At 38.3% G+C, this 17848-nt stretch overlaps 1 protein-coding gene and 2 long non-coding RNA genes across 4 annotated transcripts in view; 1 reads left to right on the forward strand and 2 right to left on the reverse strand.

Moving 5' to 3' along the window:
- The window catches only part of pvrl2l (PVR cell adhesion molecule related 2 like), a 327549-nt gene that overhangs the window by 25471 nt on the left and 284230 nt on the right, over positions 1 to 17848 (reverse strand). The gene's annotated exons all lie outside the window — the stretch shown is intronic.
- On the reverse strand, positions 1951 to 15531 carry LOC103472955 (uncharacterized). The gene is made up of 3 exons (XR_534949.2): positions 15400 to 15531; positions 14148 to 14188; positions 1951 to 4013 (listed from the first exon to the last, which is right to left on the reverse strand). It is a non-coding gene; the product is annotated as an uncharacterized LOC103472955 (long non-coding RNA).
- LOC103472956 (uncharacterized) lies at positions 14500 to 16983 on the forward strand. Its single transcript, XR_534950.2, has 2 exons — positions 14500 to 14743; positions 16717 to 16983. It is a non-coding gene; the product is annotated as an uncharacterized LOC103472956 (long non-coding RNA).

Below are 17848 nucleotides of genomic sequence, written 5' to 3' on the forward strand. Positions count from 1 at the left end.
ACGACCTCTTGTTTTCACGACCTACTATTTTCACGACCTCCTGTTTTCACGACCTACTATTTTCATGACCTCCTGTTTTCATGACCTCCTGTTTTCCTGACCTCCTGTTTTCACAACCTCCTGTTTTCGTAATGTACACGATGACATTCTGCTTGTATTCAACTGCCTTGAATACTTGCAGTTATTTGTAGTTGAGTGCAAATCGCCTCCTCTGAGGCCATTGTTCAAATAAATAAAGTATCGTTCACCTTTTAAACCATCAGCATGTTTTAATCTACTAATTTGGTATTTAACTTGAGTTAAAATGATCTAATTATGCTTAGTAGTTCGTTCTTACACCTCTCCATTAAAACGATTTGTATTTCTTCCATCTGTGTTATTATATTCCAAGCACTTTGCTGTGGTGACAGCTTGACAATAAACTACTAGTAGCTCTGACTCAAACAGCCCTCCCGTTTCATATTCACCGAGTCTTAAGAGATAAACACCGGCGGTCACAATCACACGCACACAAACCCACACAGCAGCAGCAGCAGCCAGCGTGCGGCCTGCGGCCACCATCACTAGAACCGCCACTGAAGTTATAAGTGCATCCAAATGACTGCAATCAGAAAACAATTACGATGAATGAAAAAGGGGAATGATTATAACGTTGGAGGAGAAAATGCACCTTTATTCCTCTCGGCGTGGCACTTCAGGCAAGAAGCACGAGAGGTGGTGGGTGAGAAAAGGGAAAGGTGAGTGGAATAAAGACAAAGAACGGCATGCGGGGATCAGCATAATTTAATAGTGTGTTGCTGATTTTTGTGGGCTGAGTGCTGCTGCTTTACATTGCAAAACCCCCTCCACTCCGCCGCGCAGGTCCCCTGCAGTAAAAGTCTTAATTAAAAACAGCAAACATGCAATTTTTGCTCCATCTTAAGTCGACAAAAAGGCCAAAAACATTAAGAGTGCTAAACATTTTGCCGGTGGTGTTAGAAGACTTGACGAACCGTAGGAGGATGTTTGCACATATTACACATTTCCTGCCATGTGACCGTTTTTAAAACAAAGTAATGCTGTGAAAATGGAAAGAAATCAAATATTGATTGGGTTTCTGAAGTTTTGAGCTAAAGTTTGCATTAGATGGCAAATTTAAGCTGTGAATCAGCTTCATTTTTGGACTACAGAAATTGTCTAAATCCCACTTTTTCCCTCCTTTTTATATATTTCTTATGTTTCAGGTGGGCTGAGTTGTTGCCTAGGAAATTAAAAGCACATTGGTGTTAAATGGCTGAGGATTGATTAGTTCTTTTGGTTTTACTAGAGAATAATACATTTGACTTTTTGTGCAGCGTTTACCTTCAAGCTTCTTTTTACCGTTGAAAGCAAATATCGACGTTTTTTGATTTTCATCTTTTGTTATTCTCATCGTTGTTTAGCATCAACCTGAGCCCTTTATGCTTTAACTGTTCCTTAATGCCTTACATCAATCCAATAGAACCCAAAGATTCAAGTTTATCGTTCAGACAAATCCATATTTATTTGTTTTGAAAGCTGCAAAGCTTTTATTTTGAAGGTGACTGCCGGGAGTTTCCATCATTGGCATCTTTGATAATTACATAAGTACCTCTACACTGCAAAAACACAAAATCTTACCAAGTATTTTTAGTCTAATTTATTGATCGGATATCTTAGTACAAGAACTAAACTTGTACTAAGTCTAGTTTAGTACAAGTGTCTATTTTCTACCCTTAAAAAGAGACAAAACTAACTTAAAGTAAGTTGTTAGGAAGATGTTGGAGTTTGTTTTAAGTGAATAATTCTGTACTAGTTCCACTTTCAGATTATTTCACATGTAACAGAGGAAAAGGTCTTGTTAAGTGAAATAATCTGAAAGTGGAACTAGTACTTTTTTTCTAATATCAAGGAATTACTAATATTTATCCATATCTTAATGAAATGTATTTGTAAGTTAGAAATTAGTGTTTTCTTATTTTAAGTGTGTAAAGATAGACTAGAAACTAAACGAAATTCTGTGTGAAAGCAAAGTTGAGAATCTGCATCATCTGCATCATAAGCACAAAGAGCATCAGGAGGATTGTTTTTCATTTTTTCTTTTTGTGATTACCCTGTTTACCTCAAATAAATGTAAAGCGTCAAGTAGCAAAATGAAACACTATAAAGAGGCTCTGCCTGGTCGGAGAGAAGAGTTTAGCCTCTCAGTGAAAGGTCGTTTTGTTTGCATCGCTGCATTTTGTTCATCTACTTTTAGCAGATTTATTTCTGATTTTTCTCTACTGAACACCATGGAGAATCATTTAGCTTAAGCTAAAAGTTAGAAGCTTCTTGTTATTTTAACAAATGTGCCTCAAAAAGATCCAAGATCAAAACCACGAAGCTGTTCAAGAACCTGGACCAGGTGAGATCCATTTATCCATTTCCTGTTTTTATTGTGTCCTGAAACCTGACGGATCAAGACCTTTTCTCTCCTCTCTCATGTTAAAGATCTGATAAATGCTTGATTTTTAATCAGCTTAGATTATAATATTTCAAAAATTAATTCCCTTCTCCTAAAACATCCCATCTAATCTGCAGTTGCGCAGCAGAATTAGCATAATTCCTCTTTGCTTGTTAAATTTGGGGTTTTCTATGATTAAATATTCAACAGGGAGTGGATGGGTAATAGATCTGGTTCTGATCAAATTAGCGATTTTTCTTATATTGAGTAATTTTTGAGTCGATTCTAATTAAACTGTAAATCTTGAGAAATAAATACAACATTTGTGACATGGATCGTTCCCAGTTAAGGAGAAGCAGCCATTCTTTAGACTCAAATAGAAAACGATTCCCACACTGTTTTCCTTATTACTATTTATGTTGACGAATAAACAAAAATGCTCATTTTTGCAGGTGTAACTTTAGGAAAATTAACAGAACTATACAGAACATCAGTCCTGTCATTTTACTCCTATTGCCAGTAGAGCATAAATATCGGGATCAATAAGGTTTGTTACTTTTGCTGTGGATTTCAATTTCTCGTTAAATTTTCCCCTATTTTTAAGAATCAACTGGGTTTGATAATTATTAGCTGAATTAAACAGGCAGTTCTGTCAGCTGCGGTTTCAGCATTTAGACAGCGTTTGCATGTTGTTGTTTCAAGTTAATTTATGCTATTATTGGGTAACAGCTTCAATATTTGCATGCCGATGTGTAAATGCAGTAGCAGTGTTGCACATGTGAGGTAAGGCTCGACTGTGAAAAAGTTTAAATGAATTAAATTAACATTAATTAACATGTGATAGAATAACAATATAGTTCAGCAGTTTAATTTCACTCCATGATATTCTTTGTGGTTGACTTGAAAATGTTTCTGGAGTTTGTACAAAAAGAAAAATCGTAATTAAAGAAAGAAATGCAGCAACTGGTTCTGAAAACACAACTTTGATCAACAGCAGGGCTGCAGCAGCGACCATCTGTTCTGTGAAAAGCTCTGAATGTCTTTTTTTGCTGCTTTCATATTGAATTTGTTATATTTTCAAACTCGATCCAAACACATGGACAATCAATGCTCACATTGTATCAGGTTTTATTTTCTCTGCGCAGGAGAACAGCGGAGAAGCTGCAGAACAAAAAGGCTCTCAGGATGAAAATGGTTTTAATGACCTGAAACCTCAATGGTTTTTAATATCAGGACTTTTGTCCTCTAAAAGCAAATATTGACTGGCTGGGAGAGAAACTTTGGGACTGATTGAAGATATTCTTTATTTTCCTTTAAAGAGCTATTCTGAAACAAATGGGAAAAGAAGCAAAGGGAGGCTGAGGATCAGCGCCGATCTGCAAATTGAGGACCCCTTGTTTGACGAGACGAAGCAGGCCAGCAGAAGGATCATAAATAATTCTTAGGCAGCTCCGTCCCTGTGCACTCACTATAATTAGCCTTGTGAGAGGCGGCGAGAGTCATCCAGCAGCGTTTCTGTTACAGTACGTGACAACTCCGGCAGCCCGCAGAGGACCAAAGCACACAGCCGCACCTGCATGTTGCACAGAAAGACAAGCCGCTCTTTAAAATCCCATTTCTCACAAACACTTGCAGAGACAGACGCTGAAACGCAGCGTGACCTTTTTGAAAATTAATCTGTCTATCAGTGCTCTGTGTTTCTGTGACAGATATTTCAGATGTGCAGCACTTCTGAACCTTATCTGTAGCCAGATATCCTCTTTTATTTTCTGACAGCGGGAGCTTTTCCTGTCCTTTTCTACCCCACCAGGGTAGGGCACCGACTTAACAGGGTAAAGCACATAAATATGCACAAATTCTGCTGCTTTGCTCCCGAAATAACATCGGAGCTGGAGAGGAGGCCCAGGAAACACAGCGGCGTTGCTCTTCAGAAGGATCCAGAGGAGGTGAGAGTGTCTGGGAGACCTGAACCCCATCCAGGATCAAACTGGGTCATGTTAGTAGAAAGAAGGAAGCAGGAAGTGAAGCAGCCAGATAACGAGCAGGACCCGGCTGACTTTATCTTCTCAGCTCAGTCTCCTCGGTCTCGCTGCTCCCGCTTTTTTTCTGTAAACACACTGACGCTGACATTTCCAGTTGTCGTCTCTCTAAAAAGAGCTGTCATCTACCTAGTCATACGGCATCAAATCACTTAAAGGCTGAGGAGCCAAGGGAAAACACTGAGATATATGCAGAGAGATTTTAGCAGCCAAATCCTGGAAATGTGCTCCGTCTGAGGTGTGACGGTGTAAACCAACAACAGGAACCTCTTCAGAGGTGTGACGCTACAACAACAGCTCAAAACTGCATACAACTGGAAAAACTTTAAAAAATACACAAAACTTTGAAGAGCAGACCAGAAAATGTCAGTAATTAAGGTTGGAGATATTCCAGAAGAGCAAAGTTTGCAAAAGAGAGAAAAAAGAATCAAATTAAGTTTGTCAAACTTACTTTATGAACTTTATTTGATTACTTATTACAAATTAACTCAGTCTTTTAAAAGTTGGGCCACGTGGTTTTCTGTCTTTGGTCAAATTGAGCTTTTTGTCCAACATATAATATATGTACATATAACATATTCTATTTTTATATATAATGTTTTAAGGTGAAACTTTATCAACTTTAAACTTTACACTGCTAATTGTTGGGCAGGGTGGTGGAAGTATCATGCTGTGGAGATAATAGATTCAATTTAACCTCCAAATTTTTCAACTTTTACTATCAGCAGCTATTTGGTTGAAACTTGGACACAATGAAGTGTAATGAAGAAGTTTTCATGTCTTTAGAGGAATGGACAAAACAAATCATATGTCTATGATTTATCTTATCTTAGAAAAACAAAGACTACCAAATGGGCCAAATGTCTGAAAACAATACCTTCAGACATATCTTGATACTCATATGTGAATGTTTCTGTGCATCAGAAATTAATTTACAGTTCATTTCATTTCCCTCTCTGAGCCTAAACCATCCTGAGGCTTTAAATTCAAGTCATATTCAATGGAGGAATAAGAAACTCCTTTAGATCTATTCCATGATGCTGTTCTAAGAAACCAAGATCTATAGCACTAATTGAAGCAAACGCTTAAGATGTGTAACAAAATCCCTTAAAATAATTAAGTTTTATTACAGCTGCATAATCTCACATTTATCTCCAAATTGAAAAGAAATAGAAGCACGACAGCTTATTTTAAGTAAATTAACATTGATTAAAAAATATACTGGCTCCACTGGGAGATTATTTTACATGTAACAAGGGAAAAATGTCTTGTGATATTGTGAAATTATGTTTTTTTTTTTAACATTAGCAGGTTATGATAAAGCTGTAAAGTGAAGATGGTTAATTTAGATTTAATCTGGTTTTCTCTCCTAAACTGACAACACGTCGTCTTTGGGTCCAAATCATCTGATTAAATCAACACAGAAAAAGTTCAGCTGATACAAAACACAGAAATCCCCTCTGTGTCTTTAGTCAGAGGCTTCTTCTGATTTGTTACAACACAGACAGCTACACGGCATCATCATATACAATAACACTTTGCAGAATCTTTCAATAATATGAGGAGCAACAACATTTCCTTTCCCTGTAGGATCGATAATTGATCAATATTGAATAAAAAAATCAGCTTTCCTCTATGACGTTTCACGACCCAGACTAGAAAACGGATGAGGAGTAAACATCAGACAGGATTCAGCATCCAGAGGTTGTGCAAACATCCCTCTCCTTTAATGCTGCAGTGTTGTGAAATGTTAGAGAAGACGTGATATTTCACCATTTTGGCAAAAGAGGGTTTTACAAGCTGCTACCAGCGGGGGTGCCAAGAGGTTCGGTACAAGAAATGTTATTAAAAACAAATATTTCCACTCCTGGCAGTAACAAATTGCATTAAATGGGAATATTTTGACAAGATGAATTCATTTCCAGGCTTTTCACACATTTTCACCAAGAGGCCAATAACTGAGATGCTGGATGTGGTTTCTACGAGTTCCTCCACTGTTAAAAATGATAAAATCTTCTCTCATTTTGGTCTGGGCCACATAAACTGAACTGCAAGTGTGAAAGAGCCATTAGGGACTTCTGCAGCCTGCAAGAGCCAAAACCAACATTTGCTGATAACAAAATATTCCGGTTTATCAGAGTTTAAGTTGCCGTATTGTAAGTGGCTCAGACTAAATAAGTCCTCTTTTATGTTTCGGGCCTCGGTAAAGAGATCAGACCTGCATTGCTGCATCTGCCAGCTGCACATTCATCCTCTGCTCTTTAGCAGGAGTGTGAAAGAGCTCCAGAGTCAATTTGGCACTCAATAGCAGTCGGCTGAGCACTGCGGTTAAAAGGTTAAGCGACTGGGGTAATACCTGCACAAAGAGACGGGAGAATGCAAAAGTGGGCTGTTAGGTGTTAAAGGAGTTGGGGCGCGCTCAATTTTAGCCTCGTCAGACACTCGGAATGACCTGGAGAGTGGAGGAGAGATCAGTTCCATCAGGCGCTCCCTGGGTTATTTCAAACATTTGGAATATATTCAAGTGCTGTTTTGCCCAGGTCTGGAGCCGAGGGAGCGCTATAAATATTCATCCTACTTTACTGTTAAGTTCACTCGCTCCAGCACATGTCACTTCGAGCCACTTCAAACACACTTCACGCCGCGGCTCCGGGTCCTGCGGGCCCAAATCGGGGTCGCCTTCTCCTGACGGCCAATCAAGGCGACCCTCAGAGATAGGGATGCGACTGCGTGTGTGTGTGTGTGTTTCCCCATCACTCGGATTCAGATCATGTTTATCTGCATATGTGGGTGTGTTGAGAGGCCAAGAGACAGCCAATCATGGAGGGCCAATCATCCATCACTCAGACAGCAACTGTGTCACCTGGGTGCCTGAGCGGCTGTCTGTTACCGGGTGACCCTGCATACGCGATGAGCTCCAGGTGAAAGATTTGAGAGATGGGAGGAGAAGCAGAGGTCAAAAACTCCCTCTCACACACTCAGACGAAAGGGTCAGAGGTCAAATATGGAGACAGGTGGAATGTGAAGGACTGGAAATTCAAATGTATCTGTCAAAACATGTCATGAACTTTAAAGTGACCGACTACAATTCCTTGAATGGGTTAGGATAGATGTGTGGGCGAAACAAAACACGTTTATTACATTTTTTGTGAATAAAATCACTCTTAGATATTGGAATTTGTGAGCTCATTTCAGGGCGTCTGTCACTTTAAATCCAAATAAACTGCAGCTGGCAAAACCCCCAACTCAACATTTACACTAAAACATTTAAATGGCTGCACACAGAAGCACAATTATGCATCTCTAAAAAGCAGAAGTGGAGCCTCCTGCACAATCACCAAGAACGCAGCTGGTGGTTTCTGGATAGTAAGTCAGCAACAAAACATTTGTCTTTTCCAGCAGCCATTGTACAGCAGTAAACCAGCTGACCAAACCTGCTGGAACTCCACTAATTGCCAAAAAACAACAGATTATTATTCACTTATAACATTGGAAAAATGTCTTATTAGTAAAAATAAAATCTGCCAGTGCAACCAGATCTTTTCATTAGTACTGAGGAATTATTGACTTAAATCAAGCTTTAATATCTACTGAAAAGTTACTTGTAAGTTAGTTTTATCTTATTTCAAGTGTGTTGAGATAAAAGCTTAAAGCAATTTGAACAAGAGAAACAGAAAGTTTCTCTCTACACCTGGCGCAGTGACGGAGACGCCTCCAAACTTCCTGTTGGAGGAAGGCAGCGAGGATTCGAAGTGCCATCTTGAGGTCTCCATAACGACGATTAGGTGGTGGCTACATGGCAACTGGTTGTTTGAGAGGCATGAAAAAGAAAAAGTCTTTTTCTGTCCTGTCACCACAAAACAAGCGTGGAGACTGCTGAACCACACTGAAACACAGAAACGGAAGAAATCTGTCACAGGGGAAAAACACTGGCACTTGGGGCATATTTTTTTTTTACACCTGAATGAGTAAGAGGTCAGAAGTTGGGGTCAGAAACTGGAAAAGGATAAAAAAAATAAGTGGAACGCCATTACCCAGTAAAGTAATAATCTAAACAAAAGCTCAGAAAGATCTTTAGAAAAGTTGAATGATCAAAAAATTAGGGAAATTTAAGAGAAAAGACATTTTACAGAGAATCACCTTAAATAAACACAACATCATCTATAATTCAGTAGATTCCATAATTATAATCTTTAATTATCCTTTGCTCCTCTGAAATGACGGACCTGCAGCTGGAATCTGTGAAGTCAACAGTTTAAATACTAAATGAAGCTGAATAAATGAAGTTGAATAAATGGAGCGGTTCTTAAACAACGCAGCTCCTGGAGGTCGCGCTCTCTCTCCTCTGCCTGTTAAATGAGCTTTAGATGTGTGCACACATAAAAAAAGATGTTTATTTGTGTTCCTGCGCGTCTTGTTGCAGTGTTTGTCATCTGTCTCTGCTTGTAAATGTTTGACTGATGGCTCACACCTCGGCCTCTCCGTATGTGTGTGTTTTCACCTGTTTGTGTGCCATCTTTGACTGAAATGTGTGTCTCTTGCTGTGCGTCACAGTTTGGATATGTGTGTGTGTGTGTGTGTGTTAGCTCCACATGCTGCAATGCTGCTCTGCGCTGGCGGGGAACCGTATGCTTCCTGCCATCCGCTGCCACACCGAATCATTCACACAGAACCACACAAAGCCCACGGCTCCGGTGGCCTCCCTGTCCTTGCAGCCCTATCGGTCATCTGTCCCCTTGCTGCTGACCTTCACACACAATAAGTCCATGCATGCATAAAACAACAAGGTGAGCAAACTCACAGCTGTGCTACAGAAGCAGCAGACAGCGCAGCTGCTGGTAAGCAGAGGTAAGGAGAGAAATGACAAATGTCAACACGCGGGACGCTACAGATGAACTTTATTCAGGAAGGAAGTCACTGAAACACCAAGAGCCCTTTTTGCACCAATTCTCTGTTTTTCCTCTGAACAAACATGATGTCAGATCGGATCAATCGGTTTTTACACACTGACTCAGAAGTTTTAGGATTTAGCAAAAGTGTAAAGAAGAGTTTTTTGCATCGCTCTAAAGTATTTCTTTGTTTTTCAAGAATAAACATAAAAACTAAGCTTCCCTCCTCCCAGCAGTGCAGAATATCCAGTCAACTTTTCGATCATCTTAGTATTATCAGCAAGAATAATATCTCAACTACTGCGCATTCAATAAAGCATAGAAAAGTATAAAAAAACTTGTCAAATGTTCAATCGACAGATCAGTGATCAGTGGATCCCCATTTTCTAATGCCACCCTGAGCAGCCGCCCACATCAAAAACCAACTCTAGATAAGTTGGCCATTTCTCACACTTCTAACAAACTACTTTTTTAATTTAAACTACTGTAATCTGTTTCTTTTTTAAGGATATGACAGGTAAAGTTTAACTACATTTATTTATTTAGCATCAACTAAAAAAAAATTTACTTTAAAACTCTTTACAAGACAAATAGGCCAAATTCATCGTAATTTTAGAGGATCCAACATGGGGCTAATTTATCCCTTTTTCATTTTTTAAGAATTTATTCACAATATAATACATTCTTATTGTTAATAATCTAAAAAAAAAGGTCATTTCTTACATATAATCAAGCTATTGAGAACGCAATAAACTTAATATATTTACTCGGATAAACTTAATTTGATTACTTGCAGCAAGTCAAATATTTTTTAAAAGTTGGATGTCTGGTTTTCTTTTTTCATTGTGCAGATTTGTAACGTTGTTTTGCTGAATTACCATCTTATTATGTGCTACTAACACAAGGTGGCGCTAATGCAGGACTGAGCAGGTAAAGAAAAAAAAGCTTCATCACCAAAGCAGAAGCTAAGAACCACAGTTTTCCAAATAAGTGGCAGGAAAACAAACTTCTGGATTTGCTTTTCACTAAAGTCAGCCATGGAAATAAGCTTACATCCCAACCTGCAGTTTCTCTAAAGTATGCTAAATATTTTCCAGCAAAAACACAAGTTATACAGATTGGTGCTGAACTGTGAGTAGGAGGTATGCTGTATTTTTAGCAGCAGCAGAAAGTTTCTCTTACTGATATCATGAAACTAATCTGGTGACAACAAAAGGTTCAGAGAAAAGTGCAGCTGGAAAATATAATTATTCTCATTGTTCAGGAAGACAATAGAGCCTCTGTGCTTAGTTTGGTTGCTATGCAGCTGAATATATAAATAAAGCATTGTTTGATGTCTTTGGGATATGACTTTATTTAATCATATATATTATGCATATTTGGCGTAGTTTTCATTAATTCAATATTCATTCAGTGACACGTTGCGGTCAGATCCTGCAGGTTTGTTTTTATGACCACCATCACAGGCGTCAGTGAGAACTGAAAACATTCATTTTAGAGGTTTGATGTTTGTGTGACGGAGGATGAAAACAGAATCAGCTCTGGCAAAGATGGCGGCCTGCTGTGACTGCAGGACAGTCGGTTGTTTCATGGAGGGAACCAGAACGTTCCTTTAACTCCGGCTTTAAATGAGTTTTAAAATATAAAAACTGTTTGTAGCTGAATTTGTCCTTCCTTTTAATAATGCACCAAAGTTGCTTGAAAAAAAGGGAACAGAAATAACCATAATTTGTGAAGATTCAGTGCGAAGAATCAGCAGCAAAGTGACAGGAAAGTCGAAGCATGCAGATTCACGCAAAGACAAAAATGTAAAAACAGAAGAAAGAATGAGGGGCTACACATACACAATACTGCACAGCTATTAAAAATAGCACACTGAATCAAGGAAATGTGTAACTCAGTAGGACAATTTAAAATTTATAATTCAATTCCTACTTTAGTGATCCCAAAGGGAAATTACATTAAAACTAGAAAGTGTGCATTTCCTATGAAAATGCCAGAGTGAATGCTGAATGCTTTTGGTGAAAATGGTGAAAGTGATTGAAGCAGAAAGGTAAGAAATAGTCCACGCAGTGTGACAAACCCACGTAAAAGCCAGAATTAGCTAAAAAGCTAAAACTAGCTAAAATACTATGGATAGCAAATAGGCTACCACTAGCATGATGGGTTACAGTTATATACTCCATGAAATGTAAAAAAAAACAAAAATCTCATATAAACACTAAAATTTGAAAAGGAAAGAAATGTTCCCCTGTTCCTTCTGATAATGGGTGAATGAAATCCAAACCTTTTTTGGTTCCTCAGATATCAACATGTGTTTGGAGGCGTCGTTTAGCATGATGGCTACAAAAAACCTGCTACATGCAGCACGAAAAAAGCTCAAATTATTTCCAGGTGTTAAACAGCATAAAAGCTGTTAAACTGCCCAACTTCAAAATGGCTGCTGCCTTATTTCCTCCATCACAGCCCTGAAACGCGACATTTTGTATTGTAATTCACAATTCTGCCACAGGATGGAGCTGTTTCCCTCATTGGGAGAAGAAGTCATAAAATGCTGAATATTATAAAAAAGTATGAAGGTTATGAAAACCAAGAGATTCAAACCAAGAATAGTATAAAAGCTGAATGGTGAAAATAGCACAAAGTATGCAGGAGAAGAAGCACAGCGAAATTTAATTAAATACAAATTTATATATAAAAAAACATTATATTTTCATAAAATTGAAAAATAACAGCATGTTTATTGAGAGCAGAGATGGTCATAAAAGCTAACATCTGGCAGAGAGGAAGGATCTGTGATATCTCTCCTGTACACAAAGGACGCAGAATTCAGTTTTTAGTGGAAACTCATCATTATGACCAGAAGGAAAGGCTCAAAAACACCAATCATGTGTTTCATTTAGAGATGGCTCTACTGAAGTAAAGATACTTTTATTGAGAAGCACTTCTATATCTCTAAAATAAAAATAAAAAAACACCTGACTGCTGCACAGATGCATAACATCTCATAACTTTTTCCCCAAGAATCATGACCCTGAGAACAGAGTCCAGCTGATGGTTTTAGTGATATTTTCTCTGTCTGAAGCTGATTCGTTTCAGTCTGGACAGGTTTGCACTTAACACTGTGAGCTCCAATGATATTGTGAGTTTTAGGGTAAAAAAAAAACACACACAGACCACAGAGTGAAATGATTATTTCCCCCGTTCACTTTCATTTAACACAAAAGTAGCTATATTTTTCATTCTGCGCACTTCCCACACTCATCCATCTCTTCCCACCTCTGTTGAAAACTCGACTTATCTTAATTCATTCAGAAACCTTTCCTTTTTTAAATTCTCCTCTGCTTTGTTTTCCTCCCTTGTCATCTATTCTCTGTCCATCTCATACACACCTACACCCACTGCATCCCATTTATCTCATCCCTGTCTTGCTTTCCTCTCCATTATCATCGACACCTTGGTGACAAATTGAAAAACGAGCACTTTAACACGGTGAGCCGCCTCCTGCTAACAGAGCAGCTGAAATTAGTTTGGTGTTAACTTGTGAGTTTACTGCTGATCGTGCTGAACAGATGGGAACTTGAATCAATGATAAATATTTATGGAAGCTGGTAATAATTGTCAAGGTGAAAATTAACGCCGCGGCCAAAACTCCATCCATCACTGCTTGCATCTCATCTGCATTCCAACTTTGTTTCCAGGTGCATTTATTTGTTTCTCCATCTTGGTAACGAAACACGTCCAACGTTAGCTGACATTAAAGCCAAGACTAATAAATCTGACAGAAAGTTTTACAGCTCCCCACACTGCAAAAACACAAAGTCTTATAAAGTAGTGTTGGTCTTGTTTCCTGTGCAAAAATCTTAGTACACGTGTAATAACACAAAACCAACTTAAAACTAACTTTTAAGCAAAATATAGAGGTTTGTTTTAAATGAAATAAAATGATAAAAAACTCTTGAAAAACTCCTAAGCACTAACAAGTGCTTAGATCTTGACTGAAAAAGAAAACAAGCAACGCAACTTTAAAAAACAACTAGTTAATCAATATTTCTAAGTTGCATCTCCATTCTCCTTTTCTTCTTACTTGTAAGTTTTTTTTTGTCTCTTTTCACATGTACTAAGATATTCGCACTAAAAACTAGACCAAAAACAATTGGTAGGATTTTGTGTAAGAAATGCGCATCAGTAAACAGAAAGTTTAAATCATTTCTGAAGGCAACATTAATTCTCTCATGTGGAAATCAGTTAGAAATGAAAGTCAGGAGAAATTACTAAAGAGACACCAGGGAGAGAAAAAGCTTAAAGGGAAGCAAACGCATTTAGCGTCTGTTGCGAAGGAAGACGGGTAGGAGGAAACAGAAAACAGATGAAAGGAGAGAAAATGCAGGAAAGGACAGGAGCAGAAGGATGAACTTTCTCCAGAGCTCTTAAGCTCTAGTTACGTACTGTAATGAGCGGCAGTGTTTGCTGAGTTAACAATACGAAGTGCAAAGAAGGAGAGAAAACACACATGAAACCCAAAGGGAGGAGAGAGAGGGCAGAGGGACACACACAAACACAGCAGAGCAGCATGGAGCCAGCAGAGGAACCATCTGACCACCCAAAATAAACCAATTTACAGAAAAACAGCGAGGCTGGTGGGCGGCTTTTACTTTTTAAACCTCCATTAAATTAAATGAAACAAATCTGGCTTCTTTCTAATAGATTTCTAACCTGCATTTCTTTAATATTTCATGCTACTGGATGGAGAAACCGCAGTGAGAGCGATTCACTCACCTCAGCATGAGAAGTGCTGATGAAGGCATGCTGAGTATCACCTATGAACACATGAACAGGAAACTGAGGCTCTAATTCAAACAGGATCAGCTAAACTGGGCTGAAATGAGTTAGAAAATGTTGAACCTGGATTTTAGTTACACCATTTAAATATCAGAATTTCACATAATAAACCTAAAAGTATGGGTCCGTTTCATTAATCCAACATTTCTGTATAAAAATGTCTTTATTTATTAGTATGATATAATATTTTAATCTGTTTTTATTTGCTGTAGGCAGAAAATCATAATAAAGACTTAAAAAAGTGATTCTGTGCTATATAACGTGTTTTACTTGCTGAAATAAATGACGTTTGTAATAATCCAACGTATTCAGAATGATTGCACTGAAACTCCCTCGGTTTGTAAAATGCAAATTGAAAATGTATATGAATTATTCCTCAAACTGCAATGATTCTAAAACATACTGGAGACTTTTTGTCATAAACACAAGGACATTTTCATGACCTTTTCCCGTGGTTTGGACTTTGTTTCTGTACTTTTATAGGTGATATGAGGCAACAGATTACATTTCCTGGAAGAAGAAGAGCATGTGAGGTGAGGCCTGCATGCTCATCTATGTGTTGTGAATACTAATGCTAAAGATTGAAGCAATAATCTGAGCTATGCAGGTGTTTCTGTTCACATGTAAACAGTGAAAAAGTCTGTTTTTAAAATAGAAACTCAACAAAAGGCAGCACTAATCACCTCCCAGGGGTAAACGAACAGAAAGGACTGAGTTCGCTTCGTGTTCACGTTCACGGTTTGCATCGGCTTCACCTAAACACGGCCAAATCCCCGAGCTGATAAACACGTTTCCCAGGAAGCACTAATGAACGAACAGGCAAAGAAAAACAAATTTAACGCATGACGGGATCCAGCGGGATGGATGAGCAAAAGAATTTAAATAAATAAAATAATGTTGGGACTCTGGAAAATGAACTTTTGCGTAATTGAGATTACAACAGCTCAATTTTCCCAATTGATGACCATGTAATTATCACATTACCACGTATTAGCAATGGCTTGGTTTGGTCACGGAACATTTCTTTCACATGGGAAATAATGTTTTATTGTTAATTAGAGCAAAAAGGCGGCGGAATGAAAAAGTGTTGATATGGTGAAGAGTCTGTGCAGTGAATGTAAATATATTGGGGGACCGAGGAGCCAGAGCAGCGACGGCATGTTGACCTGCATGCACAACCATCACTAACCTCCACTGAGCGGGAGATTCTGGACTGAGGTTCCTGATCAGCAGCAGCAGAGATGAACGTCCAGAGTAAAGCTCCATTTGGATTAAATGCAAATGAAGTTGACTGCTACTTCAGTGTGAAGTTCAGAAATGGACAATGCTTATTTTATGGAATGGCTGCAAAAAACAGAATGTGTTTTTTTTTTGTTAAAACATATATTAGTTTCAATTTTATACACTGAATATCAGCCAGAAAGAAAAAAACAACAACATTAAGCTAAAAACAAGACAAGAAATAATATTTTTATTGTCCCTTCATACAATAATCTTGATCACTTTTCACGTTTTTTCATCTTGGAGAACATGAATCTAACTTAAACATATTTTATTTTGATTAGAAAACCAATAAAACAGATCAGTAAAGTGTTTGTTTTCAAACCTTTTGCTTCATTTTTGGACAGTTATTTCCTCTGATGTGAAACTGGAAGGATTTTTGCTCTCATTTTGTTTTCGTACTTTCGAACAGTTGTTATGGTGCGTAACCTTGGCAACTAGGTATTATTTTTACAACTGAGTAGCTGATTGGCATCTAAAAACCTGAAATAATACCTGAACTAAAACCTTACATCCCCAGGAAGTTGAAAAAGACGGTGAAAGGATGCAGAGAGAGAAAGAAAGAGGAAATTTAAATGACCGCTTCCATCCGGCGTGATGGGGAAGAATCACATCCCAGAGACATGATTGTTTTTCTGAATGACTTTCTAACCAGATAGAGATTTAAAGAGGAGCAGCAAAAGCAAATGAGCTGGGTTAGCAGTGCTTGCTAACATGTTGGCGTCTCATGAGGCTGCAGCACAGCAACAGTCTTCAGTCAGAGGCATCCTGACTGCTACTGGTTTACTACAACATTTAATTGGATTTATTTGGATTTGTATTTACTGGTTTTTAATCTGAAACTCCTAAACAACATTTACTGCAACCAAACACCTCCAAAAGAACCTAAATCAGTGCCGATGATCAAGTTTTGGACTTTAATCAGATACAAATGCAGTTTATTCTTTCAAAACTTTATTTGCAAAGTTTGAAATGGCCTTGAACATACAGCCAGAACTAAAATGAAGTGGATCAAGTCAATGGATGTTGCTGTGTTATTGTGACCTAGTCAAAGTTCAGATCCAAATACAACTGCAAAAAAAAAAAAGAAAAATGAATGAATATTTCAGTTTAGATGTGCAAAGCTGGATGTGATTTGAAACAAGACAGAGTATCTGAACATTAAAAGCACAACACTTATTTGTATTCTTAATTTGCTTCTTCGTTCTCTGTGTTTCCCATAAAGCTCTAAATTCTTCAGTAAGGATGTGGATGAGAGGTGATGGATCACCTTTCTGTCTTCACTCCAAAGGAAGGCCGTCTCATCAGAGAGCTTATATAACGTGAAGTCAGTGTCTGAACAAAGCCAGCCTTGTGCTAGTCAGAGACACCAGATCTGGACTTTTCCACATTATAAAGCACATCCATCACTCCCTCTCTGGGGTTTCGCTCTGGCAGAAAATCTCAGGTTGTTTTGTGCTTTGATACTGAAAGTAAACAGCATGAAAGGACATCTGCAGAAACACTGTGAGAGGTTACCCGTCAGAAAATCTGAAGGTGGGAGGTTTTAGGGGAATTATATTCAGGCAGTTCCTGACTTGTTTTCCAGCATCCTCCTCGCTTTTCTCCTTTTATATCTCTGCATCTCTATTCTATTACCTTTTATCTCCTCTCTACGCTTCTCCCCGTGTCTTACTCCGGAGCCAAGTATTTATCATGCAGGGAACACGGGCGGCGCTGCTGGTAATATCTTCATTCCCCTACCTGTGGTTTTCCATTTCATTTACGCTCCATCTCTCTCTGGCTCTCCGAGATTTCAGAAAAGGCTCTCACCAACGAGACACACAAACGTCAGAATTAGATTTTTTTCCCCACTGTAGGTAATTGTCTAATTTAAAAATGGAAATGTTTCATAATTTTTGGGATAAAATTATAAATGCATGCATGGCGGAGTGCTAATCTATCAAACTGTTCCTCATTTAGGCATCAGATCAGCGTTTAAGTCTCACAGCATGTTAACCTTTTTAACAGAAACTGAATCCGTCTGACAGTCGAACCTCCAGAACAATAAAACCTTTTTTCTAATCCATACGGAGCAGCAGAGATGAAATATGGAGAAATTACTGTAAATTAGAGGAGAGGAGCTGCTGGCAGAGAACTGGAGCCGCATTAAAGCAAACAGGTGGGAGATTCTGGAGAGATTTTAGCTGCAGATGCAGATTGTTTCTAAACCTTCAATTAAGTTTGGGGTCGTCTTACTGGTTAGTCTGGAAAAGTCTGGGTTTAGGTTTCAGCCAAAGTAAATGCAGAATATGGACGAATTTCTGGAGCTCAAGATTTTATTTTCTATTTAAATGATCCGGGCTGCACAGTGGTGC

This window comes from Poecilia reticulata, linkage group LG11 (assembly GCF_000633615.1).
Source record: "Poecilia reticulata strain Guanapo linkage group LG11, Guppy_female_1.0+MT, whole genome shotgun sequence".
Taxonomy (NCBI): Eukaryota; Metazoa; Chordata; class Actinopteri; order Cyprinodontiformes; family Poeciliidae; genus Poecilia; species Poecilia reticulata.